The 22,135-nt window shown below is 48.8% G+C and overlaps 1 protein-coding gene across 22 annotated transcripts in view; it reads left to right on the forward strand.

Moving 5' to 3' along the window:
- The window catches only part of LOC101119116 (transducin beta like 1 X-linked), a 247,841-nt gene that overhangs the window by 75,792 nt on the left and 149,914 nt on the right, over window positions 1-22,135 (forward strand). For all 22 annotated transcript variants that reach the window (XM_060408649.1, XM_060408658.1, XM_060408662.1 and 19 more), the window contains one exon: window positions 16,562-16,635. The gene's annotated coding sequence lies outside the window, so the exon portion shown is untranslated. The remainder of the gene's footprint in view (window positions 1-16,561; window positions 16,636-22,135) is intronic.

Consider the following 22,135-nt stretch of genomic DNA (forward strand, 5'->3'; position numbering starts at 1 on the left):
GAGCAAGCTCCGGGAGATGGTGAAGGACAGGGAGGCCTGGTGTACTGCAGTCCGTAGGGTGGCAAAGAGTTGGGACGCTGCAGTTCATGGAGTTGGACACAGCGGAGTGACTGAACGACAGACTCTTCTTTATGCAGAAGCCCACGTCTGGGACCCTGGCATCCTTAGTTGTTGTCCTAGAACCTAGTCCGTCTTGATTATCGACTTGTCTCTGGTATGTCAAGTTGCCATATAATTTATCTCTGCAAAGTGGCACTCTTCTGAGAGAGAAAAGGACTTCCCTGATAGCTCAGCTAGTAAAGAATCCGCCTGCAATGTGGGAGACCCCGGTTCGATTCCTGGGTTGGGAAGATCCCTTGGAGGAGGGATAGGCTTCCCACTCCAGTCTTCTTGGGCTTCCCTGGTGGCTCAGCTGGTAACCAGCACTTTGAATCATTACTTTGAGGCCGTGCGGATCAACTCGGACCATCTCAAGCAGAAGGACGAGGGATTTGTTACTCTCCTGAAATAAAGGTTGTAAACAGCTCTGGGTGTTTCTCCTGAAATTCTCCACTCAAATTTGCAGAAGGTCTTTTTCTCTTTTAAAAAATCATTTATTTATTTATCTGGCTGCGTTGGGTCTCAGTTGCATCCCTTGTGATCTTTGTCATGTCACATGCCGTCTTTCATTGTAGCACCCAGACTCTGTAGTTGCCATATGCGGGACCTCTGGTTGTAGCCCTCTGGCTTAGTAGAGCCACGGCATGTGGGAATCCTAGTTCCCCGACTTGGGATTGAACCTGTGTCCCCTGCCCTGCAAGGCAGATTCTTCACCACCCAAGCACCAGAGAAGTCCCTGGAAAACTTTCAGTGCCAAGTGTTTTGTTTCTCAGGAGACCAGGAAATTTGTACAGACACACACACAGACACACACACACACACACACACACCAGTGTGGTTCCCATGTCCCATGTCGTGTGTGCTGCTATTCTGCAAATACCTGCAGACCCATGTATTGTGATGAATACAAACAGAAATACACACACACACACACACACACACACACACACACACACGGTGCGGTTGCTGCTATTCTGCAAATACATGCAGACCCATGCATTGTGATCAATACAGACAGAAATAATTACAAAGGCTTCCTGAAATTTACGGCTGTGAGGTAGTCTTGCCTTTAGGACTTCTCCCCCCCCTTGAACAGTAGGTAATAAAAATGTAGCTTTCTTTTTTTAGTGTAGGTGGTTTTGCAAGGTTTTTGACACTTAAGAAAGATCGTTCTGTTTGTGTGACTGGGGCATTGCTTACCATCGCAAGGAATTGTTTGGCCCAGTGGAAGTCGCAGTGTGATCTCGCCCACACCGTGGGTTACTAGGCAACCGTTAGAAGCAATACTGGCGAAGTGGGGTATTTATTGGCTGTGAAATGTGTTTACGATAAACAGAGATGTGTTTCTGTGACCTCCTCCCCCAACAACAGACCTGCAGCCCAGTTGGCACTTTGAGCACTTGTGAGACATACCCCTGGAGTAAACGAGGCCAAGGGGCGGTCTGCAGGCCGCTGCCGTATTCAACTTGATTTACTTAGCTGAGCTTTGGTGCCGGACGGTTATCTGACACTGAGGGTTATTTTAAGAAGTGGCCCGGTCACCTGCTGGACCGCACTTAGGAGGTTCGAGGCGTCCCTAGCCAGGGGAGAAATTTTGCCTGTGTGTCCAACTCTAGAAGGCTCTGTGTTTCGGATCCTTGTATCTTGTTCATCTTTTGCATACTGTGAATCAAGCATCCATCTAATCATATTTGTTTCTTTGAAGACACAGCTAGGAAACTGTGAATCTTCCAGTTGATGTAAAGTTGTGTCTGGTGGCTGACTTAAGCCACTGTGCTGACCTGTAAGCTTTATCTCATCTTTTGTGACACTGTCTTTTGTTGGCCCTGAATTCTCCCCAGTTAGGGCTTCCCTGGCGGCTCGGTGGGTAAAGAAATCTGCCTGCCATGCAGGGTTCGATCCCTGGGTGGGGAAGATCCCCTGGAGGAGGAAATGACAACCCACTCCGGTGTTCTTGACTGGAGAATCCCCATGGACAGAGGAGCCTGGCGGGCTGCAGTCTATGGGGTCACAAAGAGTCAGACTTGACTAAGCACACACTCAGTGAATTATTTTACTTTTGCTAGTGTGTGTGTGTGTGTGTGACCTACCTCAAATCATTTTCTCCCTCTCTTTTCCCAGGTGGGAAATTCTTAGGCATTTTTGTGAATGAGAGAGCACGGTCACTTCTTGGAAGTTTTGTTGGCTTACAGTGGCTTTTGAATTCTGATGTGCTGGCGGCATCTTATTTTAGTCTGGAAACTTTGTGATGAACTCCTTCAGGGCAAACTGTGTGTCTGAATTTAGTATGATGAGGGCAGTGTCAAAGGCAGCTGGTGAGCAGACCCTGGTTAAACTTTCTAGGGCCTTGTAAGCTTGAAAACTAAAGTTCTTTAAAAGCAGTCTATGAAAGGAAGATTTATAACAAGTAACAAAGGTTCTGAATCGTTTAAATTTACTGGGCGGGGGCAGGGGGCTGGGAAGAAACCCATTAAAAAATGAATTCTTGGGCTTAAAGGTACATTGAATGAAGTGGAAATTGTTTTTCTGTCTCCATCAGTGTGGCTAGGCAGTTGCCTCTAAACTCCACTGAATACTGGGCTTCAGTGCCTTGAATATGCATCATCACTTGAGTTGAAAAGCAGGAAATGAAATCGAGGTTATGGAAGTAAAAGGGTTCACACTGATCTCTCCCTAAGCAAGTTTAAAAGAGTTGGTGCAGGAAGCATAGCTGTTTCTCCACTTTGGAGGAGGAAAGATTTGGAATGACTTTCTGGATTAGTTCAGGGCCTCAGCGTCTCCCTGTCGATAAGAGCCTCTGATTTAATAGGTTTGATGGGCCAGGAGCTGTTCTGTGTATTTTTACTTCCTGGGTCTCTGTTTTTCCCCACCGCCGTGTGACGGGCTTTGTCCTGTTTTTACAGGGAGAGGGAAGTACGAGGTTCACAGATTTCTTGTCTGGAGTCAGAGGTATCCTTGGTGAGCAGGCTGTGAGCTGATTCCAGAATGAATGGACGGCATTGGTGAAACTGATTTTATCCAATGACTTGTGTGGCGTTCTGGGCTTCCCGGGTGGGCACTCGTGGTAAACAGCATAAGAGATGCGGGTTCGATCCCTGGGTTGGGAAGATCCCCTGGAGGAAAGCATGGCAAGCCACTCCGGTATCCTTTCCTGGAGACTCCCACGGACAGAGAAGACCGGTGGGCTACAGTCTGTGAGGCTGCAGAGAGCCAGACACACACGCCGCGTGGCCCGTAGGCATGGTTGTGCATGCAGTGAGCTCTCTCAGTCCGTTCCCCTAAGGTCAGTTAGATTCTGTCACTTGGTCATGTGTCCCCCTTTGGACAGGGCTCCCCTGGTGGGCTTACTGGTGAAGAATCAATGCTTGCGGGTGCTGGAGATGTGGGTTCAATCCCCAAGTCAGGAAGATGGCAACCCGCTCCAGTGTTCTTGCCTGGGAAGTCGCATGGACGGAGGAGCCTGGCAGGCTGCAGTCCGTGGGGTCACCAAAGAGTCAGGCACAACTTAGATACTCAATAGAAACAACCCTGCTCGAAGAGGTGAGGGGCTGGAGGCATGAGAAATCCTGGCCCAGGGGTGCGCATGACCAGCAAGGGGTGGATTGTCCCCGAGCTTCTGGCCCAAGCATGCACACTCCTGGTTACTAGATCAAGTGCATCCCGGATGGAATAACGGAGGATGTCCACGTCACAGCCACAGGAGCCTCTAATGCCAGCTGTCTCTTCTCACTTTGATTATGAGACTTCAGGAGGGTGCCTGGAGGAACTGCTTCCGGCGGCTAACGTGTGGCTTCAGCAGGGAGCTTGCAGACAGGGTGAGACGTGACAGGAGGCTTGAAGACGCTCCTGGGTTGGACTCATGGGTTCTCTCAAAGGTCTGAGGCTGGGGGATGCAAAACCCGTGAGGGGAGCTTGTGAACAGGTGGGGAAGGAGGTGGGCTTGGGTTGTGGCCGGGCCAGACAGAGTCTGGGCTGTGTGCGTGAGCCAGGTGTGGACAGATGGCAGGTGTGTATGTTCCGTGAGCTGTCAGCCCTTGCTGGTGGTGGGAAACCTTCGGTTTCAGCCCCAGATGTGGCAACGTGGAATGTCTCCGGCCTATGTAACATATTAAAAGGCAGAGACATCACTTTGCCGACGAAGGTCTACCTAGTCAAAGTTATGGTTTTTTCCAGTAGTCATGTGTGCGTTGGACCATAAAGAAAGCTGAAGTGCCGAAAAATTGATGCTTTGGAACTGTGGTGCTGGAGAAGACTCTTGAGAGTCCCCTGGACTGCACGGAGATCCAACCAGTCCATCCTAAAGGAGATCAGTCCTGAGTGTTCATTGGAAGGACTGATGCTAAAGCTGAAACTCCGATACTTTGGCGACCTCATGCGAAGAGTTGACTCATTTGAGTAGACCCTGATGCTGGGAGGGATTGGGGGCAGGAGGAGAAGGGGGCGACAGAGGATGACATGGCTGGATGGCATCACTGACTCGATGGACATGGGTTTGGGTGAACTCCGGGAGTTGGTGATGGACATGGGTTTGGGTGAACTCCGGGAGTTGGTGATGGACAGGGAGGCCTGGCGTGCTGCGATTCATGGGGTCACAGAGTTGGATGCGACTGAGCGACTGAACTGGACTGAACTGATGCATAATATCCCTTCCCTCTGGAACCTGCTTCCTCTCCCATCCCAGCTCTCCAGGTAGTCACAGAGTCCTTGGCTGGGCTCTGCCATGTTGTACAGCAGTTCTCATCAGCAGCCCAGGAGGTGACATTTGCAGAACTTAGATCCGTGAATTGGAAGGTGTGTGTGCGCGCCTGCGTTTTCAGACTCTCTTCTTGAATGAGCTGATCGTTGCCATAGGTGTCCTGGATTCTGAGGTCTTTATGTAAGCACAGCGTCGAATTGAATCGTCTTCCCAAAGGGACCTTCTTAGAGCTATGTCATTAAATGAAATTGAGGACCATACGGTTGAGCTTTCCAGGTGAGGCGGGGAGGGAGTAGGAAGTGTTTGCAGATGACAGAAACAGCAACGTCAACGCCATATGCTGCTCAGAAACATGTATGACGATTTCAGCCAGTAGATAACACGTCCTGTGCTTGACAATTACGTTGAAGAGGACTGCTTAGACAGGAAAACTGAGGAGAGAAGCAATGTGGTAAATTCAATCAAGGCTTAAAAATGGTCCACATCAGGGGGGAAAAAAAAAAAGTTCTCTTAATGGCTCATTGCAAAATGTGGAGAGACTGCTTTGGGAGATGAGGAGAAGATTAATTAGGATTGTTTTGTACACTGTGGTATACTCACAGTGTCATCTCTAAACCAGAAACTGATGTCTCACCTGAAGGTTATTTTTATCCTTTGGTGTGGTTCTCCGTGTAGAGATCGTAGTGGCTATTGATGGACAGTTGGCTGAACAAGAAAAAGATCGTGTTATCCTAATGCTTTTTTTAAGTGCTGTGATTTGTTTTCTCTCGTTAAATAAAATTTCACACCACCAAATAAAATTGCCTGCCAACATATTCTGTGCGACTGGTAGATAGTTGTCATGGGCCTGTTTTTTTTTTCCCTATTGATAGTAGCTCTGGGTGGTTATATAATTAGAAGACCAGTTGGGTCATGTTCATACCATATTTTCAGGTGACAAGTCCTGTCTTAGTCTCTCTGTGTGAAATTTACTTGGCCTATCGTGGTGTGAGTTGGGAAAGCACTTTCCATTTATCACGTGTGACGTGTGTATGGTTCAGCCTGCTGCTGTGCTGGTGGCTGTTGAGTCTCCAAGTCATGTCCCGCTCTTTGCGACCCCATGGACTGCAGCACGCCAGGCTTCCCTGTCCTTCACTGTCTCCTGGACTTTGCAGCAAACTCATGTCCATCGAATCAGTCATGCTGTCCAACCATCTCATCCTCTGTCGTCCCCTTCTCCTCCTGCCTTCAATCTTTCCCAGCATCAGGGTCTTTCCCAATAAGTCAGCTCTCCGCGTCAAGTGGCCAAAGTGTTGGAGCTTCGGCTTCAGCATCAGTCCTTCCAGTGAGGTGAATGATGCATGTGTCTGTATAGCAATACGCATGTGCTCAGACACGTCAGTATAGGCTCGCAGGCATTGATTTTGCCAGTTACAAGCATGAAATACTTGTTATTAGCGTCATAACGCATTGAGGAAGAAATCCAGTTTATATAAATGTCCTGGTTAGTGTCCTTATTTGAATAACTCGTACTTTTAACGCTGAGCTTGTAAAAAAATATACAAGCATAATAAAACGTCACTTTGCAGGACGGAGTGCATATTAAATGACTTAGCAGAAGAGTAGATGGAGAAAATGTGTTTCCCTGTTGATCCTTAAATTTAAAATGATCGGTGTTTCCTGAATTTTTATTTCCCTATACCTAGAGTGCCAGTGCTAGCTACAAGGGCTTCCCTTGTAGCTCAGTCGGTAAAGAGTCTGCCTGCAATGCAGGAGACTTGGGTTCAATCCCTGGGTTGGGAAGATCCCCTGAAGAAGGAAATGACAACCCGCTCCAGTACTCTTGCCTGGAGAATCCCATGGACAGAGGAGCCTGGCGGGTACAGCCCATGGGGTCGCAAAGAGTTGGGCACGACTGAGCGACTTTGACTTCACTTCGCTAGAATGCTAGTGTGGTTGTGTCTCTTCAGAGCTGAAATTAGAAGAGTGGCCTTTTTTTGCGTGGCGATCCTGCTCTTTGTTGTAAATGCACAGCTGTGGCGTGCTGGCCGTGTTCTGTTCTGGACTTTCATAAAGCGGTTCCCAGTGGTTCTGATCAGACAAGACGCTGGGCAGCTTTGTGGTGGGTCGTCCGGTTTGGTTTTGCTCTGTTTTCTGTCCCTGTTTACTGATCACAGATGGACGCCAGTTTGTGATGTTTGTGACGTTTGTTGAATGAGTGAGTGAATGAACGCACAGAGAAGGCCTTTGCCAGCTGCTCTAGTTGCTGTCCCTGGGAGCACCCATCACGCAGAAGCAGTGCCTTTTTGCTAGAACACGTGTAGAGAACCATGTTCTATTGCCAAGTATGCTGAGATCAGGGCTCCGTGACAGCCGTCAGGGGTGGCATTCGAAGAAGTTGCCGTCTGCAACTTAGCTGTCCCCTGAGTTTTATTATTTTTAACGTTTCACTTCTACTTTATGCTGTGATGCTGTGACTATGATACAGATTTCTCTTTTCTGTGAAATACGGAGGCGACCTGGGCTCTCCTCATGGCTCAGATGGCAGAGTCTGCCTGCAATGCAGGAAACCTGGGTTCGATCCCTGGTCCGGGAAGATCTCCTGGAGAAAGGCAAGGCTACCCACTTCAGTCTTCTTGCCTGGAGAATCCCATGGACAGAGGAGCCTGGTGGGGCTACAGTCCACAGGGTCACAAAGAGTTGGACATGACTGAGCAACTTTCATTTCCTATCTCCCCCTCAGGAGAGAGAGGACCCTTGGCTGCCCTGTTCATACATTGGGTATAATAAAACGTCGTCTTACGGGCAGATGGATGCTTCTGCTTGTCTGACATCATGCCAAAAGGTCCTCCAACTCTTCCGAGGAAGGAGACCCCTAAGGAATTACATCCTGGGACCTCATGCTGGAAATAGTAACCGAGGGGATTTAGGAATCGCTCTCACTTTTTTATTCTGTGTTTAATATCATCTTAAACATCATTTAAAACATCTTAAGGTCATGCTAAAGGCACTGACCTTCCTCGGTTGCTTTCTTTTCCTCTTGGCGTCATCTTTAGGTTTGTGCCGTCACACATGGTAGCCCCCGGCCATGTGTGACTCTTTAAACTTAAATTAACGAAAAGCAAATTCCATTTACAGTCAACGCCTCAGTTGTACTGTCCACTTCTCAACTGCTCAGTACTCACACATGGCTAAGTGAATCCCCGTACTTGAGTGCATGCTCTGTTGTGCCTGACTCTTTGCGAGCCTGTAGTCCGCCAGGCTCCTCTGCCCGTGGAATTTTCCAGGCAAGAATATGGGAGTGGGTTGGCATCTCCTATGTCAGAGGATCTTCCCGAACCAGCGACTGAACCTAGGTCTCTTTCGTCTCCTGCACTGACAGGCAGGTTCTTTACTACGAACGCCACCTGGGAAGCCCTTACTTCCCAGTGAGTCACTCAGCCGTGTCCGACTCTTTGTGACCCCATGGACTATACCGTCCATGGAATTCTCCAGGCCAGAATACTGGAGTGGGATTCCCTTCTGCAGGGGGTCTTCCCAACCCAGAGACTGAACCCAGGTCCTCCCGCATTGCAGATGGATTCTTTACCAGCTGAGCGACGAGGGAAGCCCAAGAATACTGGAGTGGGTAGCCTATCCTTTCTCCAGGGGAACCTCCCGATCCAGGAATCAAACTGGGGTCTCCTGCGTTGTAGGTGGATTCCTTACCAGCTGAGCTAGCGGCGAAGCCCTTTACTTCTCAGATAGGAAGTAAATGAATACCTTACTGGGCAACAAAGATACAGTGCAGGAAGTTTTGTCAGACAGATGAGAGATAGTTATTCAGATTTTGCCTAATAAGTATTGCAGGGAAACAGGGGAAGAAGGCAAAGGGAAGGAGGGGGATCTCCAATCTGAAGAATACAGAAATTTCAAACCAAATCACTAAAACATAGAATAGAAATTAAGCATATCAAAAGTTACTACTTGAAATCTCATCAGCATTTCCTTGTAGAAAATCAGGGATAAAGGCAGCGTCTAAGTACTAATTTTTTTTGGATGGAAAAGAGTCATAGGAAGGGCCTGGAATCAGAATGACATCATATTTCTTAAATCGGAAAACAGACTGAGCTTAGCATTCTGTGAAAATTTATTTTCACTCAGAGTTTGCGTTCATTCCCTCACAGGTTGTTAATTCAGAGTAGCATAAAGAGATTCATCCATACTCAGGATTATCAGCAGGCTTCTAGGTTTCATACATCACTTTTCTCAGGAAGCTGCTGCAGAATGGGTTCCATCGAAAGGAGACGGTAAACCAAGAAAGGGGGGAGACTTGGGGTCCCTGAGACAGAGGCGGCAGCAATCGTCACAATGCTGGTGGTGCGATCTGGGGCATCTGGTCTCAGCAGATCTCACTCTGACAAGTAGAGACTGGAGCAGAGTCCAGAAGCTTCACGAGGAAGGTTTGGTGTGTGTATATATATTTGGGGGGTCAGGAGAGCAGTGGTTGGGGTGAGCATAGAACTGCCAGGTTATCTGAGTGAAAAATTGGAAGATGGTGGAAGGTTGTTGGAGGAATTATCAAAGAGAAACAGAGGCAGCCAAATCATCCCAGGAAAATTAAAGAGTTAGACCTAAGAAAGACATCATCACCCTACTGCATGCTTGCCTGAAAGTGCCTGTTCCACTGTCAAAATAGCATGCGTAGAGTTTATATGTAACCAAAACATGTTACACTGTTGGAAAAATGTGGGAGGGTAAGCCAGGATGGCTGGCGGGAAGTTCAGTTCAGTTCAGTTGCTCAGTTGTGTCCAACTCTGTGCGAGCCCATGGACTGCAGCATGCCAGGCCTCCCTGTCCATCACCAACTCCCGGAGCTTGCTCAAACTCATGTCCATCAAGTTGGTGATGCAATCCAACCATCTCATCATCTGTCATCCCCTTCTCCTCCTGCCTTCAATCATTCCGAGCATCAGGGTCTTTTCAGATGAGTCAGTTCTTTGCATCAGTTGGCCAAAGGATTGGAGTTTCAGCTTCAAACTGAATAAAGGATCAGTCCTTCCAATGAATATTCAGGACTGATTTCCTTTAGGATGGACTGGTTGGATCTCCTTGCAGTCCAGTGGACTCTCAAGAGTCTTCTCCAACACTGCAGTTCAAAAGCATCAATTCTTCTGTGCTCAGCTTTCTTTATAGTCCAACTCTCACATCCATGCATGACTACTGGAAAAACCATAGTCTTGGCTGGATGGACCTTTGTTGGCAAAGTAGTGTCTCTGCTTTTTAATACGCTGTCTAGGTTGGTCATAACTTTTCTTCCAAGGAGTAAGCGGAATTTATAAAAACAAAATCTTCATCCGTATGTGAGAAAACCAAGTAAGCGATCTCTAAAGTTGATAGGGTATATCACACAGCAGCTTATTTAGAATCATGTGAGTCCATGACAAGGAATATTGCCGACTGTAGAAACGATTATGTGATTCGAATGTGGTTGCTGTGGAGAGCAGAATTGAGGATAGGGGATGCTGGAAAGTTTGCAGCTGAGGTGAGAAGTCTTGCTTCACCTGTAGTGTATGTATTCTGTTACTTTGAAAAGAATAAGCATGATACACGGTGTATACCTTCTGCAGAATTATAGAGATGTTGGTATGGGGACTTCCTCAGTGGTCCAGTGGCTAAGACTCCCCCTTCCCAGTGCAGGGAGCCCTGGGTTAAATCTCCCTTCAGGAACTGTATCCCACATGCCATAACTAAAGAGCTTGCATGCTGTGACTAAGACCCGGCACCACTAAATAAGTTTTTTTTTTTTTAAATATAGTTCAAATGAGAATTTCTCAGCCATGGCAATATTGACATTTGAGCCAGATATTACTAGCTGTTTATGAAGGGGGCTGTTCTATGTGCTGTAGGAGCTTCAGCAGCATCTCTGGCCTCACTCGATGCCAGTAACATTCTTCCTGGAGTCCTGAGGACTGAAAATGTTTCCAGACATGGCCTGGTGTTCAGTGACGGTGGCTGGGGTTGGGGAGGGCAGGGGACACAATCAGCCCCATTGGAGAAAGCACAGATTTAAAGGATTAACCATCTGGTAGGTTCTAGTGACTCGATGAATGTGAGTTTGAGCGAGCCCCGGAACTTGATGATGGTCAGGGAAGCCTGGTGTGCTGCGGTCCACGGGGTCACCAAGAGTCGGACATGACCGAGCGACTGAACTGAACTGATGTTTCTAGTGAGGTGGCTGAACCTAGAGCATGTTATTCAGAGGGAAGTCAGTCAGAAAGAGAAAACCGAATGTCGTGTATTAAGGCATGTATATGGAATTGAGGACTTCCCTGGTGGCTTAGATGGTAAAGAAAGCGTCTGCCTGCAATGTAGGAGACCCAGGTTTGATCCCTGGCTTGGGAAGATCCCCTGGGGAAGGAAATGGCAACCCGCTCCAGTACTCTTGCCTGGAAAATTCCACGGATGGAGGAGCCTGGTAGGAATCTAGAAAGGTGGTGCTGATGAACCTATTTCCAAGGCAGGAATAGAGACAGGCTTGTGAACACAGCGGGTGAAGGAGAGGATGGAGTGGCCTGAGACAGTGTTACTGGTATGTACATAATACCACCGTGTGTCACCTGGGCAGCTCAGCTGGTAAGGAATCTGCCTGCAGTGCGGGAGAGCTCAGTCCGATTCCTGGATCAGGAAGATCCCCTGGAGAAGGGAAAGGCTACCCACGCCAGTATTCTGGCCTGGAGAATTCCACTGGACTGTACAAGTCCATGGGGTCGGCAGAGAGTCAGACACGGCTGAGCGACTTTCACTTTTCACTTTCACGGGTGAAATAACTAGCTCCTGGGAAGCTGCCTGTATAGCTCAGGAAGCCCAGCTCTCTGTTCTGTGATGACCTAGAAGGTTGGGATGGGGTAGGGGGATGAGAAGGAGGTTCAAGAGGGAAGGGACATACTTGTACCTAGGGTTGAATCACATTGTTGTACAGCAGAAAGTAACACAGCATTGTAAAGCAAATGTCCTTCAATTAAAAGTAAATTTAAAAAAATCTAATATGGACTGAATCATCCGAATATATAAAAAGCACTGGGCGGTATTGATAGTGCAGGAGACGACAGCTTCATCAAACAGAACCTGAACTCTGCAAGTAGGTGGCAAATGAAGTGGTTCGAATTCTCTGGCATTGAGACCCCTCCCGCCAGAATGTATCTTAGCTGCTGGGGCTAGGCTGGGTTAATTCCGGGCTCTCTTAAAAAAAGAAGAGGACTCGGGAGGAAACGGCAGCTCCTGTGTCATGCTCTGTGGTTTCAGGAAACATATTTTAGATTTTTTCACATTTTTTTTTTCCCCATGATTGTACAACTTGAGTTTCTCCAGGGTGAACATGTTAATCATTATGGCAACTTCAGAGGAGGGGAAAAAAATTGCCTTGGATGCATTTCTGTGCTCAGGTGGCTGTGGAACACACACGAATGCCTCTTCACACCCGTCTGCCGCCCCCCCCCCCCGCCCTCCCCACGCCCCCCCCCCCGCCCTCCCCACGCCCCCCCCCCCCCCCCCCCTGCCCGCGTCCTCCCAAAGCAATGCCTTTGCAAACCCTTAGTTCCCTGCAAGGTGTTTTCCCTTAGAATTTACCAAGGAAGTCAACGGGAAAATGGTTCCTCCGATTTTCCTTTTTGATGTGGGTGAAACCTCATAAATAATTTAATACCCTCATTTCACAGCTGAGGAGTCTTTGGTCCGGAGAGAGTTTCTTATAATTAATTAGGAGCAAAGTGAGGCTTGTAAATCTGTTTCTCTCTCTCTTTTTTTTTAACTTTTTTTTTAACTGAGTATATGTGCATAGTAGTTTGGTGGAAGGAAGACAGAATGGAGCAGGGGAGTGGATCATGCATGGGGCACCTTTTGCCAGCCCTTTGATAGAGTTATCCCTTGGTCTGCAAGGGGATCCAACCAGTCCACTCTAAAGGAGATCAGTCCTAGGTGTTCATTGGAAGGACTGATGCTGGAGCTGAAACTCCAATATTTTGGCCCTCTGTTGCGAAGAGCTGACTCATTTGAAAATACCCTGATGTTGGGAAGGGTTGAGGGCAGGAGAAGGGGACGACAGAGGATGAGATGGTTGGACGGCATCACCGACTCAGTGGACATGAGTTTGGGTAAACTCCGGGAGTTGGTGATGGACAGCAGACCTGGTGTGCTGCGGTTCATGGGGTCGCAAAGAGTCGGACACGACTGAGTAATTGAACTGGAACTGGTAGAGTTAAAGGATTCTGAGCACTGTCTGCCAAGAGGGTGGGCCCTTCCTTGTAAGCTTAGACAACACGTGGTGGGGGCGTGGGTAAAAAAAGAGCAAGACTGGAAGTTCATGAGGTGCCCTTTAACCCCAGTTCCTGGTGGTCCAGATGTGTTCCTTCGAGGGGTAGGGGGATTCGGGATGGTTTGAGAGCAAGTCAGAAAACAGCTTGGCTGTGGTCCTCTGCTGAAGCTCCAATACTTTGGCCACACGATGCAAAGAACTGACTCATCGGAAAAGCCCCTGATGCTGGGAAAGATGGAAGGCGGGAGGAGAAGGGACAACAGGATGAGATGCTTGGATGGCCTCACCAGCTCAGTGGACAGGAGCTTGAGCAAGCTCCGGGAGTTGGTGATGGGCAGGGAAGCCTGGCGTGTTGCAGTCCATGGGGTCTGCAGAGTCGGACACGACTGAGTGACTGAACTGAACTGGTCCCCTGGTCTCCCGGCTCTGGTCGTTGGGCGGCCCTGGAGCCCGGATGCACCACCACTAGCAGCTGTTCTTACGCTGGGCGGCCCCAGGACTGAGGTTGGTCTACGCTGATCAGGCGGTGGGGGAGAGGGGTCTCTTTCCTGTGCTGAGTGGGGCTCCCCTTTCTCCCCCACCAACCAGCCCTCCCGTACTCTGCTGTCAGAATCCTCTTTTCCGAGCACCCGCCCAGAACATTTTGGCAAACTTCCATGCCCTCTGCTTGCGCCCACCCGTTGACCTCCAGTACCGCTCACTTGTGGCAGCCGCTTTACCTTCCTCTTCACCTGACTTCTTGCAGCAAGGGATGCTGCCACCTCCGTGAAGTCTTCCTGGGTTTCTTCCGTGCAGGGAGCAGATGCAGAGAAGACGGCGTGTGTTCGTCCTTGTCATCCTATCAGCCACGGGCCCCGCTCGAGTCCTCCTTCTCGGCGGCAGTTACTTGCTAGTCTTCCCCTGGTAATCTGAGTGGCGGCTGTCACTAGAAGCCAGGAATGCCGCACTGTCTGGGGTCTTCATCCCACATGGCTGTGCTCTTGTTTCTCTGTCTCCCTGGCCAGGTCCTCCTCCTCTGGGTTCAGTGGTGGCCTCTACATTTATAGAAATACCGTCGAATCTATTACTTATCAGATTCTTTCCCATGGTGGGTTATGAGAAAGATACTGTAATTCCCCGGGCTGTGCAATTTAGTTGGGTATCCATTTTATCTACATTCATAGTAGTGTGTATATCTTAATCCCGAATTCCTCGTTTATCCCAGCCCTTCTTCCCCCTTTAGTAAGCATCAGTTTGTTTCCTGTGTCTGAGTCTGTTTCTGTAAAGTCTGTTTTGTGAAGAAGTTCCTTTGTAGCATTTATTTGTCTTTTTAAAAATTGTTTATTTTCTGTGCTGCACAGCTTGTGAGATCTTAGTTTGCCCCCTGACCAGGCATTGATTTGGGGTCCTGGGCAGTAAGAGGTCAGACCACTAACCACTAGACGGCCAGGGTATTACATTTATTTTTGGACTCCACGTGTAAGTGATGTCATGTGATATCACTTAACTTCAGGCGTGTCTGACTCTCTGCGACCCCATGGACTGTAGCCTACCAGGCTCCTCTGTCCGTGGGATTCTCCAGGCAGGAATACTGGCGTGTGTGGCCATGCCCTCCTCCAAGGGGATTTTCCCGACCCAAGGACGCAACCCAGGTCTCTTGCGTCTCCTGCAGGCAGATTCTTTACCCCTGGCGCCACTTGGGAGGCCTTAGCAGATTCTTTACCCCTGGCGCCACTTGGGAAGCCTTAGTGCGATAATCTTGAGATAATCTCACTGGGGTGACCGTGCTGTCCAGGGGACACTGGGCCGCGAGGGTCAGCTTCGTTGTCACACCCTGGGGGGTGGATGGCAGGATTCCTATGGCGTCGCGTAGATAGGGCCTGAAATGCTGTTCAGAGTCCTCTCACACCGGGCGCAGCCCCCCATCACCACCCCCATCCCCAACCCAGAGAATGCTTGCGTGCCTGCTGAGTTGCTTCAATTGTGTCTGATTCTTCGTGACCCCATGGGCTGTAGCCCACTGGGTTCCTCTGTCCATGCGATTTCTCTAGGCAAGAATGCTGGAGTGGGTTGCCATGCCCTCCCCCAGGGCATGTTCCCGACCCAGGGATTGATCCTGCATCTCTTAACATCCAGTGCATTGGCAGGTGGCTTTACCACGAGCGCCACCTGGGAAGCCCACCGCGTAGAGTGACCTGGTCCTGATGCCAGTGCTGCTGAGGAGGAGAAATCCCACCCTAGGTGTGTCCCAGACAGGCCCACAGCTCCAGGGGTCACGGTTGATGTGAAGTGAAGCGAAGTCACTCACTCATGTCTGACTCTTTGCGATCCCGTGACCCACCAGGCTCCTCCATCCGTGGGGTTTTGCTGGCAACGATACGGGAGTGGGTTGCCGTTTCTTTCTCCCGGAGATCTTCCCGACCCAGGGATTAAACCCAGGTCTCATGCATTGTAGGCAGATGCTTTACTGTCTGAGCCACCAGGGAAGTCCGTTGGTTACGCAGACCTAACTCTGGGAATGTGACCTGCCACCAGCTCAGACATGTGCGATCACCTAGTTCAGAATCGCTCAGAGAATGGGAGAGCCAACAGGGGTTTAGGAGAAGTTCACACCTTCAAAAGCTTTTGCTCTCTTCCTCCACTCCGACCTCCCAAACATCCCACCTTTTGCTCAAGCTCTGAACCTGGAAAGCATCCTTACTGCTTCTGCCCCCAACCCCAGCACACGTGATGCGAACAGCAGCGTCGCCGAGCGGCGTTTGCTCTTTCCACATGGCTGGACGCGGAGTTCTCAGTGAGAATGTGCCAAGTTGCATCGAATCGCACGAGAAATAACCTGTGTTTTTCATTTAGTGTGTTTTAGGGTGCTTAGAGAACAGTGAGAGCCGGCAAGATACTCTAGCTGGCTTAGATGACCGCTCTTTGAATCTCTTACTTCTGGAGCATTGTGGAATGTGCAGAGATGAGTGAGATGTGTCTCGTGTTTTGGGGTGATTGGAATGTCTAGTGAGGTGATCATAACTAGTTTGAGATTGAGAGTTTTGAACAGATTTCGTGTGAACAGGCTCACTGTATGCACAGAGATAAAAGACTGAATTTCACCGACGGTGGTTGTCCACCATCTGACACTGTCAGTGTTCCGCTTCCTAAGAACCCCGTGCTTCAGAAATCTGTGCACGGTCGAGAATGTAGTTGAGATGTTTTTGTTGACTTTTTTTGTTTTTGAATGGCTGCAAGGGAGATCTGGCAATTTTTATTGAGTTCACCAGGATCTATTTTCCAGATTCTATTGTAATATTTACTGCATTAAAAAAAAAATACGTTAAAAAAATACTTGGTGTGATAAAATGCAGTTTGTTGTTGCTCAGTTACTAACTCGTGTCCAACGCTTTTGAGACCCCAGGGGCTGTAACCCACCAGGCTCTTCTGTCCGTGGGGTTTCCCAAGCAAGAGTACCAGAGTGGGTTTCGTTGACTTCTTTTTTGGCCTGATTTTGGATGTATTTTTGTTGACAGGTAACTGAAGACAGAAAACAGGCCTAAAAATAAACCCCAGAAGGAAGACGAGATTTGCCTACATTTGTCTCTGAGTAAGTAAAATTGTAAGATGCATTTGTTTCTTATTCTGTAATGAAGTATCCTGTCAACTGGTCCATGTTTTTTAAAAAAATTTACTATTACTTATTGGCCGTAGGTACCAGAAACAGTGATTTCTCAAGATGTCTTGTAATAGTTGATTTGGTAACCAAAACACGCTGTGTATCCGTCTGTGTTGGCCCTTCGTAATAAACTCCTGTTTCACAGCGCGTTTGGAAAGTCAGAAATTTTAGGAAAGAGAGATAGAGATGGTTATTTCTTTCATGGTCTCACATTCCGTGAACGTTTCAGGCACTTATTTTCCCTCGGATGGCTGATTTATGAGAAACAGAGGTGGTTGTATTTTTTTAATTTTTTTTTTTTTTTTTTTAATTTTAAAATCTTTAATTCTTACATGCATTCCCAAACATGAACCCCCCTCCCACCTCCCTCCCCATAACAACTTTCTGGGTGTTTGGGAGAATGACATTCTAACATGTATACTATCATGTGAATTGAATCGCCAGTCTATGTCTGACACAGGATGCAGCATGCTTGGGGCTGGTGCATGGGGATGACCCAGAAAGTAATTTTTTATTTTTGATGCTTGTCTTGTATGTGTTTGGAAACGACAGACCTCCACAGCCTAGTTTGTGGTCCAGACAGAAAGTAGCATAAACACCTTGTTGGACAGCATTGTGAGGCCACGTGGCCTGTGCTGGGGGCCCCTGGGGAGGCGTTTTCCTTCCGTCTGAGCCCCACGTGGACTGTTGTGAGAGCACAGAGAACCCAGGCAGGGTTCCTAGGACAGGGACCTCTGGGGTCTGGAGCCATCATCTTGACAGCTGTATTTCACCCAGCTTGCAGCAAGGCCCGGGTCTCACCCAGATCAAGAACTTCCTTTTCAAGACCCCCCCTTTTATGAAAGTCTTCTGTTTCTGGGGTTGACCGTTCTCTCAATCTCTTAACTTCTGGAGCGTTGTGGAGTGTGCGGAGATTAAGTGAGATGTGTCTCGTGTCTTTGAGGAAGGCATTACAGGTCCTAGAAAGCCGTGGCCTGGATGGGTGTCCCATGGACGGTGCTGGTCTCCTGCTGTGGGAATTCCCAGGAAGGATCTACTAACCTGCCTTGCAGCCGCTGAGGAAGGCTGGATCTTCGTCTTGAAGGGGAGACTTGGGCTGGCTTTGGTGGCGCTTGGGATCTTAATGCATAGTGAAGATATGCATTCTAGATGGCGGACTCTATGGGCAAAGGCGTGGAACGAACAATAAGAGAGATGATAAGGGAAAAGTTGATAAGCCCGCCTGGTGGAATGCAGGGGAGTGGTGGGGGTTTTTGTTGTTCAGTCGCTCAGTTGTGTCTGACCCTTTGCAGTCCCGTGGGCTGCAGCATGCCAGGCTTCCGTAAGGAAAAGGCAAGGACCCTGATGTTAACCCTGCCTGCACAGTGCCCAGAGGAGTCTGATTCTGATTCTCTTAGCATCAGAGCGGCTATCTCCATTTACCTAGACACGCCTGGGGTCACATACCCATCAGTAACAGATGGGCGTGTGTAATTTGAAACAGTATCATAGGTGACCTTTTCAACCAACCACCCCCCGGCACCCTGGGGTGAAGAAATAACAGTAAATCCTGGCAAGATAACGTACATAACAACTTGCCTGCCAGACGTGGCCGTATTGTGTTAATGACTTGATTGTGTTGTTATTCACGTAGTGGACAATTCACTCATTCAGAGTGTACGCTTCGGTGATTTTTAGAATATTCACAGAGCTCCGCAGCCATCGCCACAGCTGATTCTAAATCATTTCCTTGCTCCCCAAAGAACCCCATGGACCCATGAGAACTCACTCCTTGTTCAGGCCTCCCCCAGTCCCCAGTCCCCACCCGTCGACGGTCAGCATCTCTGGATTTGTTCATTCTGGATGTTTCGAGTGAATGCAATCACCCAGCATGTGTGCGCTTTGTGCATGGCTGGTTTTTCACTCGGTGGAACGTTTTCAAGGTTCAACCGTGTTGTTGCATTGGTTTTGATGACCAGACCCCATTCCATTGGATGAATAGCCCACGTTTGGTGTGTCTGTTCATCAGTGAGGCGCTGTTACTTTTGATGATTTCTATTTTGAAATAACATCAGACTCACAAGACGTGGCAAAAATAGCTTGTGTGTGTGTGCTCAGGTGCTTCAGTTGTGTCCCACTCGTTGCGACTCCATGAAATGTATAACGCGCCAGGCTCCTCTGTCCATGGGATTCTCACTGGAGGGAATTGCCCACACCCTCCTCCTTCCTGACCCAGGGACGGAAACCGCAGTCTCTTACATCTCCTGCACTAGCGCCATCCGGGAAACAAAAACAATGGCAAACGGAGGTCTAGGGTACCCTCCCTCGCCTTCCCTGGTCTTTCGAGAAGATACTGTGTTATCAAAAGTAGGAACCTGACATCTGCAGCTTTGCACTGATGCAGCTCTGGTCTGCATTTTAGCAGTTTTGGTGTGTGTGTGTGCATGCATGTGGACAGTGTGTGAGCTATAATCATATGTGGAGCTTTAAGCAACCCCCGCCATAATTCAACACAGAAACCGTTCCATGCACACAGGAAAACCCCTGCATGCCCCACTGCATGGCCACCCTCTGTGGCTCCTGGCAGCCGCTGACTTCTCTGGGTCTGTAATTTTGTCCTTCCAAGAATGATTTTTCTGCCATTAGGGTGGTATGATTTGCATGTCTGAGGTTGTTGATATTTCTCCCTGCAGTCTTGATTCCAGCTTGTGGATATTTCTCCCTGCAATCTTTATTTCAGCTTGTGCTTCATCCAGCGCGGCATTTCGTGTGATGTTGTTCAGTGGCTCGGTCATGTCCAACTCTTTGAGATCCCATGGACTCCAGGCCTCCCTGTCCTTCACCGTCTCCTAGAGCTTGCTCAAACTCATGTCCATCAAGTCGGTGATGCCATCCAACCATCTCGTCTTCTGTCGTCCCCTTCTCCTCTTGCTTTCAATCTTTCCAGCATCAGGGTCTTTTCTAAGGAGTCAGTTCTTCCCATCAGGTGGCCAAAGTGTTGGAGGTTCATCTTCAGCATTAGTCTTTCCAGTGGATATTCAGGACTGATGTTCTTCAGGATGAACTGGTTGTATCTCCTTGCAGTCCAAGGGACTCTCAAGAGCCTTCTCCAACACCGCAGTTCGAAAGCATTAGTTCTTCAGCGGTCAACTTTCTTTGTAGTTCAATTTTCACATCCATACACGACTACTGGAAAAACCATAGCCTTGACTAGACGGACCTTTCTTGGCAAAGTAATGTCTCTGCTTTTTAATATGCTGTCTAGGTTAGTCACAACTTCGGCTGTACTCTGCATATAAGTTAAATAAGCAGGATGACAATAAACATCCTTGATGTACTCCTTTCCCAGTTTGGAACCGGTCTGTTGGGGTGAGGTGAGCCTAGTATAAGGGGATGGGTGGCCCGTTCTCACCAACTCTTTTCTGTTCATAAAGTCCTAAAAGGGCTCAAAGGACTGCATTTAGAAGTAGCCGTGATGCTGAGACAGGTGATCACCTGGAGCCTGGAGACATTCCCGGTACAATTGTTGATAGTCAGAGCCAGACACTGTAGCAGGGGCAAAACAGTGTGTTCTGTGAATCTCAGCTGGGCGGTCTGCCGTGTCACAGACCAACCCGGTTACAGGGGGTTTTCGTACTAAGGTATTGCAGGCAGTGGCACGGGTTGGGACATGGGTGTTGTTCGGCAGGCTTGGGGTGCCATGGGCTAGACGTAGGCTGTTGCTCATTTGTCTTATCAGAAGCCATACAGCATCCAGGTGTCCTGGCAACCATAACTAGTTGATTTGAAGACGTGAATTCCGCATGGATAATGGTGTAGTGCAGTTTCATTTTCTGAGGTCTCCCACTGATGAAAAATGTGTGATGAGGTGCTGTTTGACAGCGTGATTCAGCCCTTGCTTCCAATCTTCGCTTGAGCTTTATTCAGTGTTCTTTTCATCCAAACAACCTCTGCCTTCTTAAATCCCCGGAACACAGAGGTAGGGCCGCACAGACATGCCTTCCTCCAGCTTTTCAGGGAAAAACCCACTTTCTCTTGAGAAACCACTTCTTTCCTCTCGAACCCACAAAAACTCGTGCTGTTGGCAGGGGCATGCCCTCAACTGATGGATCAGGAGTCTAGTGAGTCTCTTCTTCATGGAACTTGATACAAAAGGACATTGTGCTGTGCTAATTCAGTCGTGTCCAGCTCTGTGCGACCCCGTGGACTGTAGCCCATGGGCGCCTCTGTCCATGGGGATTCTCCAGGCAAGCATACTGGAGCGGGTCTATTGCCATTCCCTTCTCCAGGGGATCTTCCCAACCTAGGGATCGAACCCATGTTCCTTATGTCTCCTGCATTGGCAGGCTGGTTCTTCACTGCTTAGCACCACCTGGGAAGGTATAAATGGACATTGAGTTCCAATTAATTAAAATTCAAGAATAAGCTCTTGAAATTGGCTGTAGCTTCCAGTTGTAAGATGGCCTGAAGGTGATGGCAGGTTTCTTTATTTCTGACATCTGTTACTACTTCTGACTCTGACACTAAATCAGTTCAGTTCAGTTCAGTCGCTCAGTCGTGCCCGACTCTTCGTGACCCCGTGAATCGCAGCACGCTAGGCCTCCCTGTCCATCACCATCTCCCGGAGTTCACTCAGACTCACGTCCATCGAGTCCGTGATGCCATCCAGCCATCTCATCCTCTGTCGTCCCCTTCTCCTCCTGCCCCCAATCCCTCCCAGCATCAGAGTCTTTTCCAATGAGTCAACTCTTCACATGAGGTGGCCAAAGTACTGGAGTTTCAGCTTTAGCATCATTCCTTCCGAAGAAATCCCAGGGCTGATCTCCTTCAGAATGGACTGGTTGGATCTCCTTGCAGTCCAAGGGACTCTCAAGAGTCTTCTCCCACACCACAGTTTGAAAGCATCAATTCTTTGGCACTCAGCCTTCTTCACAGTCCAACTCCCACAACCATACTTGATCACAGGATCAGAGAGTGTTATTTTTCTTAGTGTTACCTTTTGGTAACATGGGCAGTTCCTGAAGATCTCTTTCTTGAGGACAGGGGTTCTCCACTGGGAGCAGTCTTTTAAACCGGCCCCCGCAACCCCGCCGGGACACTTGGCAAAGTCTAGAGACATGTTTGGTTGTCACATATGCTTGATTTGATGGGAAGGAGTGATCCTGGCATCTGAGGATGCTGCCAAACACCTCACCATGGACAGGACAGCCTCTCCCACCTTCTCACACACCAAAGAATTATCTGACCCCAAATGGGCTTCCCTGATAGCTCAGTTGGTAAAGAATCCGCCTGCAATGCAGGAGACCCCGGTTCGATTCCTGGATCAGGAAGTTCCCCTGGAGAAGGGAGAGGCTACCCACTCCAGTATTCTTGGGCTTCTCTGGTGGCTCAGCTGCTAAGAATCTGCCTGCAATGCTGGAGACCTGCGTTTGGTCTCTGGGTTGGGAAGATC

Source organism: Ovis aries, chromosome Y, assembly GCF_016772045.2.
Source record: "Ovis aries strain OAR_USU_Benz2616 breed Rambouillet chromosome Y, ARS-UI_Ramb_v3.0, whole genome shotgun sequence".
Taxonomy (NCBI): Eukaryota; Metazoa; Chordata; class Mammalia; order Artiodactyla; family Bovidae; genus Ovis; species Ovis aries.